General features: G+C 38.1%; 1 long non-coding RNA gene across 1 annotated transcript in view; it reads left to right on the top strand.

Moving 5' to 3' along the window:
- The window catches only part of LOC131280303 (uncharacterized), a 33,556-nt gene extending 10,328 nt beyond the window's left edge, over positions 1 to 23,228 (top strand). The window contains exons 2-4 of the long non-coding RNA XR_009187808.2: positions 19,208 to 19,395; positions 20,382 to 20,486; positions 22,668 to 23,228. This is a non-coding gene — a long non-coding RNA (uncharacterized lncRNA). The remainder of the gene's footprint in view (positions 1 to 19,207; positions 19,396 to 20,381; positions 20,487 to 22,667) is intronic.
- The last annotated feature ends 203 nt before the right edge of the window (positions 23,229 to 23,431 follow it).

The following is a 23,431-nucleotide window of genomic DNA, read 5'->3' as shown; positions in this document are numbered from 1 at the left end:
TGTATATGTGTATATATTATTATTGTTATTATTTTGTAAATTTATAATCTAAAAAGCGCTTGCAGTCTGACCCATTTTTTGGAAAGAGGATGTGTTGAAAAAATAAACAAGTCATGCTCATAATCTTGGAGTAGTCTTATTTGGACAGGTACTGACAATGGCACTTGGTGATGCAAGGGACATGATAGTGATGAGCCTCTGAAGGTTCAAGGAGAGAATCTTTCCATGGCTTCTGCAACTTCTGGTGAATCTAGATGTTCTTTGGCTTGTATCAGCCTAACTCCAAATAACTTAAAGTCCAAAGAGATTAAAGCCCTAAATCAAATTCTCTTGACTTCTGAGTTAAAGTTTAAAAGATTAAAGTCCAAAATTCATCTTCCCTAATTTCTTATCCTACTCAGTCTTACTCAGGGAAGGTAGCTGTGGGGTTGGGTTCCTTCAGCAGTATAGCTCCTGGAATGGATATGGCTCCCTCAAGAATTCAAAGTGGATTTTTCCTTCATGATCCCTAACTTTATACATTTTGGGAACATTCAAAATTAAGAGTTCTAGCTCAGTGTCTATACAATTTAGAAAGCAAACTCCTCCTTAGATCGTAATGCAATTACCACAAGGAAAATTATGCTTCCAAATCATGTCACTTGGTGAGACCAAAGGCTATATCAAAGGTGTCTGAATGAAGGTGAGTAGATGGAAAGAATCTTGGTTTTAGTTTCACCAGGATTCATTCACTCACACTATAAATCTTTATTGAATACCTACTATGTGCCAGAAGGTAGTCTAGCAAAAGTACTTGCCCTCTGGGAAAAGAATTACATTCTACTGGACAGATAATCTTTAAATAAGACAAATTATTAAATATATAATATATAGTGAAATGCTAAGGAAGAAAAAAATAAAATTGGGGGTTAGAAAATGATGGAGAGAGATTGAAATTTTAGCTAGGATGGCCAGAGAAGGCGATTTTTGAATAAAAACCTATGGGATGGTAAAAAACAGGCCATGTGGAGTGAACTTTTTAAGGCAGAGATGCATGCAAAATGTTCCTGGGGTGTTTAAGAAACAGCAAGGAGGCCTGTGTGGCTGGAGCACAGTGAGTAAGGCAGGGTGATAGGAGATGAGATCAGAGGGACAAGATCATGATAAACTTGTAAGTGTTTACTCTGATAAGATGGGAAGCCAACGGAGGGTTTAGAACTGAAGATTAACTGGGACTATCAAGTCTGCTCTGTTAAGAATAGTCAGTGGGCCTTATATTACAATAAGTGCCTTTCCACCCTATCTTTCACATCCAAAACCTATTAATATCCATTTTCCCTTCAAGCCCCATGTTTTTGGCACCCTGTGGAACCTCTATGATTACATAGCCTCTATGATGTCTTATGTGTGTGCACTTCAGTGCTGTGCTACAGTGGCTGTTGCCTCTAATTCTTGCTATGGCGTAGGATGCCTGCCTCTCATAGATGGTTTCCTTCTGCTTCCTACAATTGTTTTAACAGGATAATCACCCTCAGCATAGATTTGAATGAAAGCTCCCTTGGAATCTGTGTCCTTAAGGGCCTATTGAGTTTCTTTTTTTTTTTTTTTCTTTTTAAAGATTTATTTTTATTTATTTAATTCCCCTCCCCTCCCCCGGTTGTCTGTTCTCTGTGTCTTTTTGCTGCGTCTTGTTTCTTTGTCCGCTTCTGTTGTCAGTCAGCGTCACGGGAAGTGTGGGCGGCGCCATTCCTCGGCAGGCTGCTCCCTCCTTCGCGCTGGGCGGCTCTCCTTATGGGTGCACTCCTTGCGCGTGGGGCTCCCCTACGCGGGGGACACCCCTGTGTAGCATGGCACTCCTTGCGCGCATCAGCACTGCGCATGGGCCAGCTCCACACGGGTCAAGGAGGCCCGGGGTTTGAACCACGGACCTCCCATGTGGTAGATGGAAGCCCTAACCACTGGGCCAAAGTCCGTTTCCCCTATTGAGTTTCTATACCTAAGTCGTGTCAAGACATTGTCTTCCCTCCACTTTGAATGTTAAAAGTTTTGAGAAGCATTTCCTTCAGCTACATCTTTTTTCTGCAGGTTCAGGTTAGCCTCTGGTGTTGTATTTCCCTGCTCTGTTTCCCTATTGTTTTTCAGAAAGTCTCTTCTGAGTTTACATCAGCCCAATCTGTTTTTTAGGTTGGGCCTTTTCTTTTTCTACCTATATAAAGTTAGTACTATTTGCTGGATTTGAGCATCTTCTTTTTAAATTTTATTTTATCCCTTAGCTTTCTTATACAGACATTTTATTGTTACTTTTTTGCTTTCTGACCCAGACACACATTTTCCTTACACACTCCTCTAGATTTTGCTTTGTGGGATCTCCCATTGTGAGAAATATGAAATCGATGGACTCTGTGTTTGCCAAAAGCAAAGAAATCCTCTTTCACCTTTCTGAGCTGTATAATCCTCCCAGGAGAGTCGCTCAGCAGATGAACTCCTACCCAGGCCTTGACTTACTGTCTTTTCTCTCTCCCCTTTACCCATTTTGTCTTTGCAGTACCATCCTCTAGAATCCTAATTCCACACATTTTTTGGGTATGTACTCTCAGGACTCAGGTAATACCACCATACTCACCTATAATATCTGTCAGCCCACTTATTAGTCTTTGAGTATTTTATATTTTCTTCATATCTTTCCCCTCTCAAATATGTCCAAATTTTATATGACCAAATTTTAAGGAGTTCCAATCTTCAAGGGGTTTTCCCAATTGACATTACTATGGATTCTTCGTCTGTAGCTTTAAGAGTGAACTTCTTAATAATTGTTTCCAGATTCTTGCTCATTCTGGGAATCTGCCTTCTAATCCTGTCTCTCTTCTCTTGTTGAGTTTCTTTGGGATCTAGTCACAGTTTATGATTAGTGATGACATAACTATCTCCCCTTTCTAATTCTCTCCTTCTGAGCAGCTAGACCTGGATACACATTTCATTTTTTATTTATTATTTTCTTACATTGTTATATTGTATTTTCCCTTTCATATCAGCCTAGTCTCTTCTAAGAACTAAGATTTCTCCTATGGAAATTTCTTCCTCTAACTTAATCAATCTTTCTTTCTCTATCTTGTAATTTTCCCAAGACTCCTGTTATGTATGAAGATTGAAGCATATCTTTTAAGCCATTCCGGTTCATCCTTGACTTCCTGAGCAAATCTTATAGATAATCATCCAATACTGGGCTTCTTAAATTCTTCTTAGCCTATGGGTATGACATAATTTCACTATTTCTTACATGGCTAGCACTTATTAAAACCTAAGGCTTTCCTGCCCAGGCCACACCCATTAAAAACTGATCTAACTTTACAACTGTAAAACTACGCATTGCCATGACACAATAGAAACCCTTGTGAATTTCCAAGATGTGAATGTTCTTAACCTACCAAATTCTCAATTTTTGTGTGCTTCTCAAATTCCATTCCTTGTCTATTTTTTAGGATTCCTAGCAGATATACTAACTGTAGAAGCATGGAATTTCCAATAAATGATACCTTATTTTTCTCTGCTCAAGTTCTGAATTAAGAGCTAGATAGGGAGTTAAGGAAGATAGACAAAAATTATTACATTTATTATTGAAGAAGGTTAGGCTGGAGAATATGGTTTTGCTATGAAGTAGCCACGGGACTTCCTAATATTAAATCCAAAGTTAGATGAACTTACCCATTTAGCCACAGGTGGTTCAACCAATAAGGGACAGCTACCAACTTTGCAGAGGCAGAATCTTTACAACTCTACTGTTGGCCTCACCAAGAATAGACCAGAATACATGTTTTTTACAGGCTGGAATATCTGAAAGAGAATGAAGAACAGGAAAGGAATATCAAATCTCTCTCTCTCTATATATATATATCATTGATCATCTATCATTATCATCATCAACATCTGTCTATATTTATCACCCTCCCTCTCTCTTCTATCTATAATAAAGTGGTAATATTTTTATATAACATAGATATAACATGAAACTTGCCATTTATACTATTTTAAGTGTAAAATTTTGTGACATTATTTATATGCTGTTGTGCTACCATTAACACCATCTATTACCAAAACTTTTTATCACCCCAAATAGAAACTCTGTATCTACTAAGCAATAACTCTGCATTCCATCTCCCCCCAACCCTTGGTAACCTCTATTGTACTTTTCTGTCTCTATGAATTTGCTTATAGATATTTCATGTAAGTGGAATCTCTCAGCTTTGGCTGCTTCGCTTTTTCCCCAGATTCAGCTGTGGCCAATCAGGCATATGACTCACCTCTTCATCCTTGAGCTGCTCCATGGGCCCAGGCTCTTGGGCTTTGTGCTTCAGTTATGGTTGATGGTAATCCTCAAGTCTTCTCTCTCTCACATGACTGAGTCAAAATGGTAGAGCTCCCTTTTCTGTGTCTTCTTCCTCTCTTTATATAAAGTTCCAGTAAAAGGACAGAGACCCAATCTGAGTCACGCCTCACTGACATAGTCCAATCAAAATCAATCTAACCGAGTGATCTAATCAAAGTCCCTTAATGAATCAAATGCAATCAAAGGGTCTCATACCCACAAGAATGAATTAGTTTAAAAACATAATCTTTTTTGGGATTCACCAAATTTAAACTGTTACAGGTGACTTTTCACCATTCAGCTATTGTGAATAATGCTGCTATGAACATTGATATACAAGTATCTGTTTGAGTCCCTGCTTTCACTTTTTGGGGGTATATACCTACAAGTGGAATGGCTGGGTTGTATGGTAATTCTACATTTAATTTTCTGAGGAATTGCCAAACTATTTTCCACAGCAGCTGTGCTATTTTACATAGCCAACAGCAGTAATGTGCAAGGGTTCCAATAGCTCCACATCCTCTCCAACACTTATTTTCTACTTTTTTCTTTTTGTTAAAAAATAGCCATCCTTGTGGATTTGAAGTGGTATCTCATTGTGGTTTTGATTTGCATTTCCCTAATGATTAATGATGTTGAGTTTTGTGACAGTTTGTTGTTCCTTTATGAATCCCCAAAAGAGAACTAATCCATTCCTGTTGGTGTGAAACCCTTTTGACTGCACTATGTCAGGTGTGACTCAGGTTGAGTATCCACCCACTTGCTGGGTCTGATATAAATGGAGACACAAAGAGAGACAGATACACACACAGGAAAAGGGAACTGCCATATTTAATCCTGTCATGTGAGAGACAGGAATCCAGTTTGAATCACAGCTGGGCTGCAGGGAGAGAAGCCCCCAAGAGACTCAAAGAGTTGAGGCCCAGGGAGAGATGAGCCATATGTCTGATAGCTTGCAGCTGAACCTGGGAAGAAAGCAGAGACTGATAGAGGAGGCCCAGAAAGAGACAAGCCCTGTGCCTGATTGCTCACAGCTGAGCTCTGGAGCTAGGCTCTGAGAGATGGTGAACCTAGAGGGGACACAGAGACCTTGGCAGAGATCAGTGGCCATCTTGATTTGCCACGTGGCCAGACAACAAGATCAACAGTATCTGACTTTGGTGAGAAAGCACCTCTGATGGTGCCTTGATTTGGATATTTCCAAAAACTATAAGCTTTTACCCCAAATAAATCCCCTTTATAACAGCCAACCCATTTCTGGTACTTTGCATAGGCAGCACTTTGGCAAACTAAAACAAATTTCTTTTCATGTGCTTATGGGCCATTTGAATATCTTCTTTGCAGAAACATCTACTCAAGTCCTTTGCCTGTTTTTCAGTTGGGTTGTTTGTTTTTTGTTGTAGTTGAGTTGTAGGAGTTTTTGTTGTTGTTTGTTTTAGGTATTAAACCCTTGTCTGAGATATAATTTCCAAATATTTTCTCCCATTGTTTATGTTATATTTTCACTTTCTTTGTAACATCAGTTATATTTGGTCTTTACCATGTGCCTACCCTGATCTTCATCCCATACTCATCAAAGTCACTTCTCCTCTTCTGGAGAGAAGTAAGTGTGAAGGTGGATATACATCAGGAGGGTTATTCTTATAATGGATATTCCTCATGCAGAAAGAAATATCAGGAGTGGGGAATAAGTATTTACCCATAAAAGTATGTAAAGTACTTAGAATAGTGTTTGAAATGAGGATAGTATTCAATAAATGCTTACTGTTATAAACAGAAAAAGAATTGAAAATCAAGATGAAAATTATTTTCCATTTTGTTATGTATAGAAAGTGCTAAAGGGAATAAGTATAAATGATAGAGGTAGGGCAACCATGAAAATTCTACAATATTAGATTTTTTCTGAGTTTTTTAGAGTAAAACTCTATGCCTTAAAATGTTATTTTAATGACTATCTACAAACACACAACTTGCTTCAGACATTGAACCAGCATCTAGACAGATGAACATGATTAGGTCAGGTGTGATTTATTTCTTGGGTCTCAGGGCTGCAGAATTGGATTGCTTATAATCCTTGGTTATGACACACTTTCTTTCCTCCCTCCCTCCCTTCCTTTCTTCTTTCCTTCTTTCTTCCCTCCCTCTCTCTCTCTGTCTTCCCTTTTTTCCTGTTCTGCCTGCCTCCCTCTCCTGTATTACCTCCTTCCTAACATGCTCCCTCTTCTAGGGAGTTTAATCTGTTTGGGAGATTCCCCTTTCCTCAGCCACCCTCTCCTCCCAGGCAATTGTCTTTATTTGTTGTGCTGAGTTTGGAATCTGAATAAACACTGAATGTGACTGATTTGCCACATCTGGAAGAAAATATCTGAGTTTTTTTTTGTTTTCCCCTATTATTCTAAATTCATTCCTGAAGCTCAAAGGAAGAGCGTCATTTGGTCTCAAACTTTGCCCTGTTTGCCAGCTTCAGGGAGTCTGGGTTGAGTTAGGGAATGTAACAAAACCTGACAATAGACAAGTAGGAGGTGGTTTGAGTTTTGTTATGAAACTTCTGTGTAGTTCTGTTTTTCACCCAGTTGTGTCATAAGAAAACAATCAAAACATTCATTTCAGTCTTTTGCTAACTGTTGTTTAGAATAACACAAATACATGTTCAGTATTTAAATATTCTGAACTGTAACTAAGAAATTATAAGATGTTCAAATTGTATTATGCTGATTCACAAGTCAGTTTTAAAGTATTTCTAAACTTTTCTTTCAATTACAAGTTTGAGCATATATACTGTGTACAACATCCTCTATCTATATAAAATAAACAAAAAGTTGAGACTTTTAATTATTTTGATTATAAATTAGGATTATATTCATTAAAGAAAAAATGGATAATACAAAAAATTAGAATGAAGGAAATCATGTGTGGGGTAATTTCTGAATTCATTCTACTAAAGTAACTGATACTGTGTTAGGTACTGAGGAAAATGCATAGATGACTAGAAAATGGACAGTACTTTAGGAGAGAGGCATAAGAATACATCTATTTTAAGTATTTAGTGAAAGGTTAAAGTTTGTGATGTATGCTCAGTACTGCTGTATTTTCCTTTTATATTAACACAGTCACTCGGAGAGAACCTCTGTTTATCCAGAGATCATACAATCTGGGCCATATCATGTTTTAACTTGAGATCTGGTTCTCCTTAGACCACAGGTATCTGCACTTCCTTCTTTAGAGAGGTGGAAGTCAGGAAGAAATCTTTCAACATTTTACACGGGCTTGGAAGGCGGGGCAGATGAGTGATGAAAGGTACAGTGTTGATGGGGTCTCACCCAGAAGACAAAGAAACAACATTAAGATTGAGATGTGTTGATGATTCATTCCAAATTTTACAAGAAGCACAACCATCAATGCAGAACTTTTTTTCTAAAGTCTTTTTGAATAAATTTTTGAAAAAAGGATTTTAACAAATTAGGGTCTAGTCAATAATTTTGTAATTTTTATAGATATCTTAAATTACATACTGGTCATATATGAAGTTAGGGGTAAATTGGTTCTACTTGTGCCTTATTGTGTGCTCTTAATAATAGTCTGCTATTGGTTTCAGAAAATTAGAATTATATTTCTAAGATCTCAAATAATTATGTTGAGAACTATACAAAGTAAATATAATTGTGAGACTCTATTCCTATGATTATTCAATATATCAAGGAACTGGAAGATAAGTATTTCAGTTCTTCTTAAGTAAGGTGGTTGAGGCAGTTGAACACAAAGGAGAAACTAACAGGTGTCTAATTCCAGCTCTCTTCTACTGATGAAGCAAAACCAGATAGTTTCAAATTCTCCTTTATGTTTTTCACACACTTGTATTTGCATATCAAATTCATAACAAAATCAACATTAATATAATCTCTTGCTTATATTTGTCTATTGTCTATCTGTTCATTTATTTACCTAGTAAATAACTACTATGTCCATATAGGTATCCAGTATTGTACCTACTATGAGAAAAAACACTTTGCTGGACATGGTATTGTCAAATGCCTCAGTTGAAGTAGAATTGCATGACACTGAGGTATGAGTTTATATAATAAAATGAAGCTCCTCTAAGGAAATTGGATTTTATTTACAAAATAAGTTAGTTTAAATTCAAAGAGCAAATAGGATTCAGTTTGTTTGCTAAAGAATACTTGTATGCCACCATGCAATTCTGAGTTATGAGTTTCTATTACTAACAAACAAATGGAAAAGCCTTCCCATGACAAGGAGCAACAGCAGTGAATTTATTTATGGTTCTCATTGTGGTTTATTTCATTATACGATGAGTCACATTTTTTCCATTGTTAGTTACAGAGGTTGAGAAAAATCTGGTGGATATGTTTTACATAGGCTACAAAAAAACAAACGTTCCCCAAACTGTATATCTAGCCCCTAAGTCTTTCTCCAGAGTCCTTGCCCTGTATTATCAATTGCTAAGTAGACATTTCCCCCTTAGGACTCCATACTCACAGCAAACTCCATGTGTATAAAGCTGAACTCTGTGTAGTATCCCAGAAACTTGGTTTTCTTGAATTCCTTCTCCTAATTCATAGTACCACAATCTATCTACTCTCTTAACCTGGAAATTGGGTACTCAACTAGAATCTGTCTTTCTGGCACACCTCACAGTTATTAGGTTATCAAATTCTCTTATTTATACCTTCAGAATATGTCTAAAATCTGTGTCAACACTACCACTCCTTTAGTGCCCCTTACCTTTCTCTTGCCTGGACTATTGCAAAGACCTTCAAAATGAATTCCTGCCTCTGGTCTTTCACTACTCTAGTCCATCCTCCATACTGCCATTAGAGTTTTTATCCTAACTTTTATGCTCATGTCATTCTCCCCCATGAAGTTCTCTAAATGGATCCTCATTAACTACAAGGTTAAATCCAGTCATCTTAGCATGACATTTAAGAACTGTTTTGAAGCTGGAGAAGTGTTGGATTCCTTTAGGTTCTTGGCTATGTTGCATAAAAGAATTTAAGTACACTCCAGTTTAGTTAGGCCAGTAAAAAGAATTTATTGGAAAATGGGGGAAAAGAACAGAGCTTGCTGAGAAATGGGAGAAAGAGATGTGAATACGCACCAAGATTTGATGTGGGCTCCTCCAGGCAGAGAGAGCAATCTGGCTTGTGCAGTTATCTTTATTAAACAATTGACTGTTCCTCCTCTTGCTAATGCTAAGGGGAAGGGCCCCAGCTGTTATTGGTTACCCCATCAATGGTGGGCACCAATGGTGAGGACTGTTTGGAACATCCAGGGCCAAGGGGAGGTCCCAGAAAGAGAAACTGGGTTAAGGTCAAGGTTCTCATTAGAGTCTTGCAGCATGTTGTCCTTCAGCCATGTTGTGACTCATCTTCTCATTTCCCTGGCTAAACTGCCTCATTTATAATCTGGCCCTAACTTTTCTTTTCAGGACCATCCCTCCACAAGTGTCACGTGCTTCTGCCAAACAGGATTGCTTTTCTAAACATACTATGCATGCTTTTTAAAATCTATGAGTTATGCAATATTCTATGCCTGCCTGAAAAGTCATTACTCACTTCTCCAAATGGTAAACCCTTACTTATCCTTCAGAACCTAGCTCAAATATTACTCCTCTAAAATGTCTCCCTTGAAGTCCATAGGAAGAGTTGGCCCCTTTGCTCTCTGTGCTGGGCTATCTTTGCTTTTCCCTCTAGATCCTCTTACCCTTCTCTATCCTGTCCTGTGTCCTGGGAGTCTGACCTCTTTGAGCAAAATTAGCCAGTTTTTGTTACCTTCTGACTTTCTGGTAGATGTGAACAATGGGATGCACTAGAAGAAACTCAGAGGGCAAAGAGACAATATTAGCACCCTAACTCCCTCCCTGCCTGGTCTTGGATTGGCAGGAGCTGTATTAATATACTGAAATGCAGTTCCTGTGAGCAGTCCTGTCCTATAGTTAAAGCTTTCTTTCTGGATTTTGGTAATAGTTCCTTCTCTTTGCCTCTTCAAGCCTTATGGTGGGAGCAATTTCTCAATGTCGATCCTTCATTATCCATACCCCTGCCTACACCTTTGTGAAAAAAAGCACTCTTTAATCATTCCTTTTGAGTATGCCATCTGTTTCCTGTTCCGACTGGTATACTCCCATGGTACCATTTAGATCTCTTTAACTGTGCTTAACACATTGTATTCCAATTATTTTTGCTGTCTGCTTCCCGCATTAAGTTGTGAACTCCTTAAGGGCAGGTGTGAATTCAGGGAAAGAAGCACTGGGGTTAGATAGGAAAGAGCCTTTCTTCCCTAGGAGGGCTCTGCAAAGGCCAGGGTAGGACATGCAGAGGTCAGAACAAGGGGAGGCCTCTGGCATGTGCAGAAAACCTGAAGGTTATGGGAGTAATCTCTGAGAATCAGGTAGAGAGCTTCCTTTCTGCGTTACCCATGGAGATCAGAGGAGTCTACCTGCCTGGGAAGGGAATCTTAAAAGGGAAGTCAGAAAGCAGGTGCTGTCAGGGATTGAAAAACCTGACCCAACTAATTACCTCTGACAATTTCAATCCAACTTAGGCTAAAGTTGCTTGGCCTTGCATTTGGCATTAAAGTTGCTGAGATGCTTGGCCTCGCATTTGGCATCCAATGATAAAGGGCTTCCAGATTTCATGTAGCAAAGGCACCAAGAACTGGAAACAAAGGTGCAGTGATTCAAAGAACTGTGTATGGTTTCTTGAACTTCCATAACTATTTTAGGTGCAAGCTGGAGGATCACAATCAATATTGCTTCTCTTTTCTGCCCATGTTTTCAACAAATTGAGAAATAAAAGATTAAGACAAATGGAGGTCAAAATAATAATGATAATAGAAAGGATTGCTCAAACTTCTAGAACACTCACTTTGTACCAGGCATTGTTTTAAATTATGTATATTAACTCGTTTAATCTTCATGAAAACTCCATGAATAGCGTCTACTAGTCTTGTTTTGTAGGGTGAGAATTGTAGGGGGAGAGTTTAAGTAACTTGCCAAAGTCACAAGGCTTTATTAAGTGGCAAACCTGGGGTATGAACCAGTTTGGCTTGAGTCTGTGCACCTAACCATCACACATACTGCCTTTCGAGAAATAACACATTTATTACTGATACCACTGATATTGGAGAATGTGGTTTGTATCTATGAACAAGAGGGATTCCTAGTAGCAAACACCTAATCACAGGATGTGATGGACTTTTGCAGGCTTCCTTATAAGGAGCCTGTCTATAGAAAACATAAGGCCCTGTAATGCAGAGCAGAAGTCATTTTCTCTGCAGGCAGACGGTCTCCTCAGAGAATGAGTAAGAGTAAGCAAACAAGGGGCTTGTCTATATATGCCCACTTTCTTTTTTTATACCCATCAATCAGATTAAGTGATTTTTCTTCTCTTGGGGAGGAAAGAGTTAAGGGGTGAAAGAAGATTAGGAGTATTATGCTATTGGAGCCCCCTCCATCTGAAAGGAAACATCAGGAATTGGGAGGAGTTATTTACCCCCAATGTGACTTCCCTATGTTTATTACTTTTTATTACTTTTTTAGTACCCGATGTCAATGCCATATTCACTGTCTTTGTCTGTCTCTGTCTCTCCCTTCCTCCCTCAACCATGAGCTTCTTAAGAGCAGATATCATTTTCTATGAATTTTTGTGTTTCCAGTGACTGGCACATGATAAGCACTCAATAATTTCTTATTAAATGAAAGAATGAATACATAGTTATTTCGCCCTAATTTGCTGAAAATATAGAAGGATTTAATAAACACTAGGATTAGTGGTTAGCTTGAAAACAGATTAGCCGTTTCAGAATTTCAACTCTTTGGTGTCATTTCAACCATAGCCTCTTTATTTCCTGCTTTCTTTTAAATGTAAAGCCATAACAAGTAAGCTGGACAAGCTGAAAGCTTCTTACTGTTCCTGTTGGCTACAATTCAGGACTTTTCTGAAACTGGAATCAGAAAAGGTAGTTAGTAACAACACAGCCAGGCAGCTTGACACATGTCTTTGTTGTTCCTCATCTAGCAGAAAGCAGCACACGGAGGAGGACATGGGCTTTGGTGTAACTCAATAAGGTTTTGAAAACCCGCTTTGCAATTTATGAGCTGTATGACCTTGAGAAGATTATGCTTGTAACATAGGAACTATGTTGTAGCAGTTTTGGGGCATTTCCTTTATGAGAGAACGTCATCTGCTTTTCAGAAATATTCCCACTTGATCGCTTTTATGGAATTACTCATGCTCTAGCCCATGGCCTCCCTTTCCATTTTGAAAACTGCCTGCTTTATCTTCCAAACATCAGATTTTGTTACCTGATAGCATGTGACTATCACGAAATGTGATTATTCCTTTTACCTCTTTAATTTATCCTGTTTTTCTAGTTTGTGATTGTATCTCATTTAACTATTTCCTTAGTTACTGATTGACTTAATGGAATTCAGTTTCATTGACATAATTTCTGAACTTTGGCTACCACTAGCATCTATTTGAACCACAGTAGCTTGTCAAATTGCCCTTATATTTTTTATTGCCTCTTCCAGAACCACTGAAGCTTACAACCAATGGTCACTTCAAAATGCGTCAGTTATTTTAGCATCTCAATAGTTATCCAAATGTGACACGTTTCTTTGACCAATCAAGCATGTATGTTTTGCACCTGGTAATACATATTTCTGGAAACATTATGTGGAATTATCTAAATCCTAAGCATCTAAAGAGATGGTCAGGATGCAGAAAAATAAGCATTTGGGAGAGATCTCAGCAAGACCCAGTTTTCCAAAACTGGACTCCCCACTCTCTTAAGAAAAATTTCTTGTCAGTTTGCTTCCATTTAGAAATCCTTCTGGTTCCTCATATTTTCAATGAACCAAGTTCATTCTTGTTTTTACAGTCTGTTGATCCACACACAGAAAATATTTCCTGAAGGCTGCTAAGCAATAAGCAATAGCGACATATGCTCACATTTATATAGGATTTCACAGCTAATAAAGTGTTTACACATTCATCCTCTCACTGGATTTGAGTTCTAGAACAGAGGATCTTATACTGATTCATCTTTAAACTACTAGAATAATGATTCCCTCCTTGTTTTTTCTGACATCCTGGGTGTGTTTTTTCCTCCAAGACCATTGCTCATTAATTAATTAATAATTAATTAAGTGAATACTTATTGAATCCCCTTTTGTATCAAACACTGTTCTGGAAATTCTAGAATAAAAGAATATGACATGGTTCTTGCATTTAAACCTTGGAGAAATATTTAAAGTTAACCAATAAAAATCTGATGTCCAAATACTGTAATATAGATTTATTTAAAGGGCAAAAGAATACACCAGGAGAAGAGATTAATTTTGGCCGGAGCTTCAGGGTGGCTCAGGCTTCAAAGAAGAGGAAATTATAAAACCGAACAAAATCTTGAAGAAAAGTAAGAGTAATTTAAATTCATTTGTGTTTTTTTAAAAAATGTCATATAATAGATTAATTTTTTTCCTTGGGGTTATGGAGACAATAACACAGAGGAGGGATAGTTGTGAAATCCACAAACAATATAGGGTGTCACAACTTCAAAGAAACTGGAAATAATTGCCCTAGCATCCTAGAAGTTTAAATACTGTATTTCTCAGACCTCATTACATACAATTTCTAGGCAATGAATATTGGGAGAACTTTGTGCCAAATAAGCAGAACTAAAGGGTTCTAATAGCAATCACTTACTAACCTTTATCTTAATATTCATAATAGAGGTGACTACATGGCATGTGAACATAGATTAGCATTTCCCATTTCATAAATAAGGGCATTTTTAGTTTTATACTTGAAGGATATTGGGCAAATGCTTTTGATTTTCATGTACCTAGTAGTAATGTATTTGCACACAAACACTCTTGGTGTGTGTGTGTTGTGTGTATTTTAAAAGGTGTTTTTAAGCATTATAACATATCAAAAAAGCTCTGCTTGAGTTCTTTTTAAAAAAGCAAGTACAACAGAAGAAAGAACATACAGGATTTCCTCTATAACTAATACTGACTTAACTTTATAGGGTCCCAAGCCTGAACTCCTTTATTGTTCATGAAACAGGCTATTGGTTCTTTTGGATTTACTTCCAACCTTCACAGTTCAGACTGTATAGTCAGTTTAACTCCTGGTCTTTCAGGTGATGTGACTTAAATAAGAAATATAGGATAGGCCATTGCAGTGCTGGCCAGTTGTGAAAGCAACACTTACCCCGGCCCATCGTCCAGTAGACTAGAGTCCCTCAGGAAAATAAAGTTTCCACTGCTTCCACTTCGGAAAGAGCCCCTGGTTTAGCCTTTGTCTCAGACCATCTGGATGTCAAAAGTGCTAATAAGCAACTGACTCACTGGTAGAATAAATTCAATCTGGTGATTCTGTTCTGGAAAGCTCTGAATTGAAAGACATACAGGCAATAAAGCAATGAAGCAATATCACAAGTTTTGATGTTACCTAAGCCTAGCTGTGAAGTGCATATTGATAACTGAGAATGGGCACTGAAGCCTTGTCATAGAGGCTCACCTTTTCCTGTAGGTGGAAGTAGCTCTGTTCAGATCTTGTCAGATATTAAAAGTAGCAAGTGTGGATTTCTTCTTAGAGACCCTGGGGTTATTTCATAGTTCTCACTTTGATAACTGCTGGGAAGTTTTTGAGACTTGGTAGTTCCCTTACAGTCATCAAGATTATTTTAAATTTGACCACCAAGTGAGAGGATAATAGCTTTAAATTGCCCTAAATCACAGTATTACACAAGAAAAATAATATTTGTCCTAATGAAGGCAATCTGTGTGTGTGTGTTCTGATATTACACCTTTCCATTTTCCTGCACTGGCTCTTACATTGATCTATTTCAGGCAGAGATGAAAAATGTAAATATACCATATATATGTAATGGAAAAGGTCCTTTTTGTGAGTGGACAAATGTATTCATTTATTTTGTTTCAAGATCATTTTTTTACTTCATTATTTCTGAGAAGCATTTGTCAAGAGTTTGAACTTCAAGATTTCATGATATTATCTTAAATACAGCAAATGAATTTGTACACGGTAACCATCCTTTTTTGCATTAGGCTAAATGTCTGTTTCCGTAAGTAATTATTTCTTTCCAGCTTTGAAATCACTTTGCTTTTGAGTTTTCCTTGGAAACATTACACCCTCAGGGAAAATATTACAGGTGCCTTCATTTTAAAGGGCAACTCGAATCTCTCTTATTTCACTTAAAACTCCGTTCAAGGAATTAACCTTATGTTGCATCTCTGTATCCTATACTAATGGTTTTCTATAACCTGAAGAAAATAATGTTGAATGTTTTTATGTACCAGGTACTGTTTTAAACACTTACATTAGTAACTCATTTAATTCTCATAGTAACTTTATGAACTAGGGTCAGGTCATCTAAATCAATCTAAGTTAGTAGACATCTTCTTGGATTTCATACCCAATTTATTAATTCATTTATAGTCAGTTAGAGATTGCCTGCTTAGTGCTAGGTGTGTCCTAGGTGCTCTAGATACCAACATATGTAAGACTGGGTACCTACCCTGCCTTTTAAGAGTTCAGAATCAAATAGTTAGTGGCCCCAGTTGCAAGCGCTTTGCTAAGCATTTTATAATTGCTAGAGCAGATTAAGAAGGCCTCAGGTATATGGTGTGTGGCCATTTATATGGTGACTGCCTTCTTTTCTAGTCCAATTAGAAGAGAGGACCAGAAACAATTCACATTCCTGTGGGACACACAACAATATTTACTCACACTTTTGTTTCAGGACTATATTAACTCTTCTGCCCTCTGTCATAATGTTCTCCAAAGAGACCAGGACTTGATGGTCATCCCACTTACATATTATATTGATATATTCATGCTGATTCTTCACAATGAGGAAGACGTGGTTAGTATGATGAAGCCCTTGTTAAGACACAGTATTCCAGAAGGTTGGAGATAACCCCTATTAAGATTCAGGTACCTGACACTTCGGTGAAATTTTTAGGGGTTCAGTGATCAGGAGCACGACAGGATATTCCTGCAAAACTGAAAGACAAATTTTTGCATCTTGTATTCCCTACTCCAAAGAAAGAAGCACAGAGCCTGGGAGAGGCCTCTTTGGGTTCTGGAGGTAACACCTTCCACATCTATGATTATTGATCCATATACTGGAGTGAGAGGCAAAGCTGCCAGCTTTGAGTGGGGAGGTCCAGGCTGCAGTACCAACAGCACTGCCACTTCAGTTCATACAATCCTCTATATCTTACAATATTGGAGGTATCAGTAGTGGGAAACAATGCAGTGTGAAGGTTATAGGACAAACACCACTGGAAAATAACAACACAGGCCCCTGGGATTCTGAAATAAGGTCATGACATCTGCAGCATAGAATTATATGCCTTTTGAGAAAAAGCTCTTTGTTGGTTATTAGGTGTGGTGGAGGCAGAATGCTTGGCCATGGAGCACCAAGTGGCCATGTGTCCAGAACTGCCCCGTACGGGCTAGGCATTTTTGGATATGCCAAGTCATAAAGTCAGACAGGCCCAACAATAGTCCATTGTGGTATGTAAATGGGACATCTGGGATTGAGCCAGAGCAGAATAGAAGACACAAATAAACTTCATTAGCAAGTAGCCCAGACCTACATGTCATTCAACACAGTTGCAACAGAACCCTTCCTCAGCTTGCTCTGATGGCCTTACAGGGGGTCCTGGACAACCAGCTGAAGGAAAGGAAAAGTCCAAGCTTGATTTATGGATGAGTTAGTTCTGTATGTGTGTACAAGTTGAAAATGGACCAAAGCTGCAAAAACCTTCAAGGATATACTTGAAAGAGTGCAGAGGGAAAATCTTCCCAATGGGTGGAACTGCAAATAGTGCACCTAGTCATAAATTTTTATGGAATGAGAAGTAGCCCAAGAATATATATATATAGACTTGGAAAGTGGCCAATGGCCTGGCTGTCTGGTCAGGGGTCTGGAAAGAAAAGAACTGGAATATTGGAGACAAGAAATTCTGGTATAGAGGCATGTAGAAGCACATGAAAAATTTTAGACCACACATTACGGACCAACAGAAAGCACCCACCTTGGAAGAGGCACAGACAAACAAGTAGACATAATAGCTAGAACAGTTGACATAAGCAAATCTTTGTTATTGGCCACTTTGGAACTGGCATGATGGGCTCATGAACAAAGTGGCCACAGTGGCAGAGACAGAGTATGCATGGGCCAAACAGCACAGACTTCCAATTGCTAAAGCTGATCTAGCTACTGCTGCTTCTGGATGTCTAATCTGTTAGCAACAGGGACCAAGGCCAATATGTCACTATTTCTTAATGAGACCAACTATCTACTTGGTGATAAGTCAACAATGAGGGCTAGTGGTTTGTCTTCTCAGGGATAGATACCTATCCTAGGTACAGACTTGTCTTTCCTGATTGCAGTGACTCAGTCAGCACCATGATCCTGAACCACAGATACAGAATTCCATACAGCATAATATCCAACAAGGGGACCCACTTCATAGTGAAAGAGGGGCAGGATTTGGCTTGTGCAATGGGATTCACTAGTCATATTACATACCTCACCATCTAGAAGCAACCAGCTTCACAGAATATCAGTATAGGTTCTAAAGGCACCACTGAAACATCAGGTCAGAAGCAACACTTTGGAGGGAGACAGAAGGATACAGTGCTAACTTTTTCAGAATAAAACACAGGTTTTCCCTCCTCCTTCAACTTGTCATTATGGGATCCTGCTTCTTTACAACCATATATAAGCATGGATATTAGCTGGGGGTTGCGTGCTGTTGCAAATGTGGTAGATGCCATGGCGTAAAGTACTACATCAGAGACCTCTGTATGGTTCTTGTCTCTAAGAGGGAAAATGGTAGTAGACTCCAAGGATTGGAAATAGGAGTGGCCCCACTTACTATCACTCTCAATAAGCCACTGTGGGGGAGCATTTTCCGTACTTGGAGTTGCTCTAAATGATATTGCAGGGACAGATGCTGGACGTTATATATCCTGCCATAACCCACTGAATGTATGGGGAGAGTGTAAACTACATTGTAAACTATTATCCATCTGGTGCAGCAGTGCTCCAAAATGTATTCACCAAATGCAATGAATGTGCCACAATGACGAAAGAGGTTGTTGATGTGGGAGGAGTGGGGTGAAGGGGGATGGGGGTTATATGGGAACCTCTTATATTTTTTCAAAGTAACATTAAAAAAAAAAGTAAAGAGATCATAGAAAAAATAAATAAATAAATAACCCACTGGGGGATTTTGGGCTTCCTATATGTGCAACTCTGGGCTCTGTTGGGCTAGAGACTCTTGTCCCCAGAGGAGGTATACTCTTACCCATGGGCATGCCAAATGTCTCATTGAATTGCAAACTACGGCTGCCGGCAAGGCACTTTAGACATCTTGTGTCCAGAGACCAGCAGGTGAGAAGAGGAGTTACCACCTTGGCAGGGGTAAAAATCCCTATCATCAGGAGGAGGTAGTGTATTTACACAATAAAGGCGGGGAGGAATACGTGTGGAACTCAGGTGAATTACTTGATTGTCTTCTGGTACTCCCTCTGCCCACTGTAACCGTGAATGGACATTTACAGGAAACCTAGTTTGAGAAGGATATTATTGCCAAAGGATAAGATATTTAGGAATGAAGGTTTGGGTCATACCACCAGGTAAGCCACCAAAACCAGCCAAAGTGACAGCTGAGAGTGAGGGGAATTTAAAATGGATAATCAAGGAGGGAGAAGATGAGTAACAGATGCAGCCGCAAGACCAACTGCAGCAAGGGGGCTCTGGTTCATCTCACTAACCTCTTCCTTCTAAATTTTCCCTCTGGAGGAAAGGTACACAGGAACCATGGAAGACCTGTTCCCTAAATCTACATGGAGAAGTAGATCTCTCCAGAGAAAGGGGTAGATGGTGGCAATCTTGGAAATGTGCATCTCAAATCTTCTGTTGAAAGGAGCCTAATTGACTATTGGACTCAGCTTTTACCCTGATGGACACATCCTTGTTTCTGTGCTGAGGTAACACTTCCCTTGGGCTTTTTCTAGTCAATGACAGTATGGCAGGGGTATTAATGCATGTCCACTCCTGCGAGATGAGGGACCCCTTTAACATGTGACTGACTTTGTTGAAACTTTCTGAGAACTGCGCTGTAGTCTAAGTCTGTTTCTGCCCAATCCTCCTTCTTTCACTGGTGTCAGACTTGCACAGTCTGAAAACTCCCTACTTTCTCTGGCTTCCTTCCCTTTTATTCTTCACAGGCATTTCCCCCAATCAATCTCTTGCATAGCTAATCTGCTTCTCAGAGAACAAAAACGAAGACAATGCTACTGTGGACATGAGACCTTAGCTAACAAGAAAATTGTAGAGTATGAAGCAGGAGGACTTATAATCTACCTTCCTTTACTGGATCTCTGGAAATTGCTCATACAATGTTGACACTGTTGTTTGAGAATACCAGCTCATAATTTCTTAATTATTTTTGCTATCTCAAATAAGGAAATTGCTAGCAGAAGAAAAAAATGAAAGTAAAGGAATTGCTTCCTCTGTTTTTAACTGCTATGTCATTTTTTTGTCTATTTACAATTGCTATTATTAATTAAGTTATGGGTCATTGTGCAGTCTGGCATTCTACAAATTTATATTACTTGGCATCTGAGAAAACCTACTCCCACTACTAGAAAAACCACTCAGATGTATTTAACTTAATGGACAAAATGCATCATCTTAATCCATACAAATGGTAGGATTTTATTACAGAATAGTCAACTGTTTGAGAAGAGAACTGGAGATTAGAAATCTTGTACAATATTCTGATCTCATCTTTTTTATTAACACTTGGGCACATGTCTTGAATTTCTAGAAATCATACCTTAGTTAACTGGGAAATAGGGATACTATTACTCCCATATTACTCCCTAGACCTGAAGAAAGACATTTTTCCCAGTGGGACTCTTATATAATAACCGTACTTAATTGTGTGTATGTTTGTGTTTGAGCTATGTAGGAAAAAAGTTTAAGATTTAGGGAGAGAAGACCAGAGGTCAGATCTACAACTTGCATGAAACCTGGACAAGTTCTACTGCCTCATTGAGCCTTGGTTGTCTCACAGGTTGGTACAAAGTTCAAGTACAATAGAGCATATGAAGGGGCTTTATAAATTATAAAGTGCCATGTAGATGTGACCTTTTATGATGGTGATGATAATTAGAGATCTTCTTTGGGACAGCTCCTGATATATGACAGATGTATGTGGCTTAAGAGAAGCAGGAAGTTAATTTAGTTCATCACATCATTAAGTATGTTCAAGGCCATTTTAGGTCCTACTCAATATTACCATAGCCAAACTTAGGACAATGTTTCCTGGACGTCCTGCATTAGGACCACTTAATGTATTTGGTAGACTGCAGATTCCTCCATCCCACTTTGGGTATACTGAATCAGAATCTTTGGGGGTAGGATTCTGCATTTTTACCACCTGGGTAAAAGTTATCTGGGTGATTCTTGCACACAAGAGTTTAAAAACTATTGATACAATGGAAAACGCACAGGGAATTTGGAGTCACATTGCTTGGGTTCAAACCATGGCTCCATCAATTACTAGGTATGTAGTCATTCATTGTCCCTCAATTTTCCCATCTGAAAAAATGAGGATTATTATTATTGCTTACATACTGTTATAAGGAATGGGATAGAGGATTAGAGTTTGGTATACCATAGGTGACTACTTTTATTTTTTTCATTCCTCTACCTTATGTTCCAATAAAACAGTGGTTCCACCAACACATTCTTTGCTTTCTCCATTTTAGTACACTTTTTTCTTGCAATGCCCTCCTCTCTCATCTCTAAATCCTATCCATCCTTTAAGACAGATTTTAAATCCTGCCTAATTCATATTACATTTCCTGATCCCCCATACAATTAAGTTATCTCAAAAGGATTCGACTTTGAATTAAAATTATTTGTGTACATTTTCCCCACTGGTCATTGACATCCCAATGCATGCATGTATACACGCGCATACACATACACACACACACAAACACACACACACACTATACTTCTTGAAAGTACCCAGAACAGTGCCTAAATTAATAAATATTTCCTAAGTGGAACCAAATCACTAATGGGGATCTATTTTTTCCAAGCTGAAGATCCAGCTTAGTTTTTCACACAGTTCAGGTTTCTAAGTTCCATGCTATAATATAAGTAGCTTATGATTTAGCGGCTGGTAGTATACAGGAAAACTGGAAACAGAATTTTAAATAAAGGTGAGTATATACAGGGAATGAAGTTCACATTTTCTCCATTCTTATATCCCAATAAGATAACAGACGTGGATCCTTCCTTTAGTTCTTATTATGAATATGTGGCCAGGGAAACTGAGCTGGAGCTCTGGAAGAGAAAAAGGACTTGAGAGCAAGATTGATGAGGGATGTAGGAATTTTGATTGTTAGAGAAACTTGGAGCCTGTAGTTTATTTTGAAACTATTTTTAGTAAAGATTTAGTTAGGTCCATTCCTATGAAGGTTTGGAAATGTCTGGTCTATTTTATAGCACAATAAAATCTCATGGTTTCTTGGTTGGCTGGTATTTGTTTAAAGAGATTTAGTTGCTAGTCCAGACAACATTTGAGAGGCTATAATGAGAGGAAATCTTATGTAAATCTTTTCACCTGTAAAAAGGAGGGGTTACTGAGAATCAAATCAGTCATACCTATTTCCTTTACTGGTTAAAAAGTCATAGTTTAGATTTGGTTAAAGTCATATTTGAATGGATTTTAATCATCCTTTTACACATGATTACACATTCCAAAAAAAGTGTTAAAACCTTGAATTTATATAAGGGTCCTTATTTTTCACAGTTTGCACTTACATTTAATATAGCACCAAACCATGCTAGAGAGTTGTCACTGGGAACAGTCCAAGCATAATTCTAGTGAAGACTAATGTTAGGTTAAAAACTGGAGCACTGCAGTTAATCTAGTTATTTCACAGGAAAAAGGATATAAAATACCCTTGCTTTTGTCTGTATTATCTGACCAGACATTTTTAAAAAATTGCTCTGCATGAGTATATCTAGTTGCTTGTTTACTATTTCCAGAGCTGGTGAAAATATCGTGATTTTAAACAAAGGAATGAATTAATTAGTTTATTTATTTTTTGAGGTACAGGGGTTGGTTATTGAACCTGGGACCTCGTATGTGGGAAGGTGGTGCTCAACCACTGAGCCACAGCAGCTCCCCTGAGTTTGTTTTTTCGTTTGTTTGCTTGTTGTTTGTTTTTGTTTTTAGGAAGCAATGGGATTGAACCCAGGACCTACCATGTGGACCTCCCATGCTTGAGCCACATCTGCTCCCCAACAAAGGATGTCAAATAAGACTATTTAAATGGTCTTATCATCTGAGTCTTTTCAAAAACCAAGATATCTCAATGACTTCAAAAGGGGACGCGTGAAAAACAACTAGACTAAGATAAGCAACTCTCCAAAGCTGGAAAATAATTGTTTAGTTCTTTTTTAATCTCTCAGAGGTATGTTAGATGTTTCTGTTTGATTCCATATTATACGAATCTGTAATTTACCATTATCTTTTTTATTCCTTTATTTGTAGGATATCACTACAAGAATAAAATAAGTGCTATTTTATAATACCTATTTGTAAAAATGTAGGAGTACTACAGACACACCATTAAGGGGAAATTGCTATTTTAGACTTACTTTTAAATTTTTTTAAAGGAGAAAAATGTGTGCATGTGTGTCTTTATATTTTACCAGTAAGCTATTTAAATTATGGAGTTTTAGTTAAACTAATAAAGGTAATGATGAAATAAAAGGTAAAACTTTTTCCTGAATACCCCTTTTAGAATGAATTCTTTTCTTAATGTCAACTAAGTATCCATTTATTCCTCAATCCATTGCAATCTGGATTTTGTTCCTATTATGGCATTGAATTTCTTCCATATAAGGTTACTAATGACCTCCTGAGGACACTTTTCTGTCCTCATCATTTTAGAATCTGGTATTTTATGTTTTATGCTCTTCTTGAGCTCCCTCATT

The sequence above is a fragment of the Dasypus novemcinctus genome, chromosome 10 (assembly GCF_030445035.2).
Source record: "Dasypus novemcinctus isolate mDasNov1 chromosome 10, mDasNov1.1.hap2, whole genome shotgun sequence".
Classification (NCBI taxonomy): Eukaryota; Metazoa; Chordata; class Mammalia; order Cingulata; family Dasypodidae; genus Dasypus; species Dasypus novemcinctus.
Note: the sequence above shows the minus strand (reverse complement) of the source record. Positions and strands in the feature narration are given on the sequence as shown.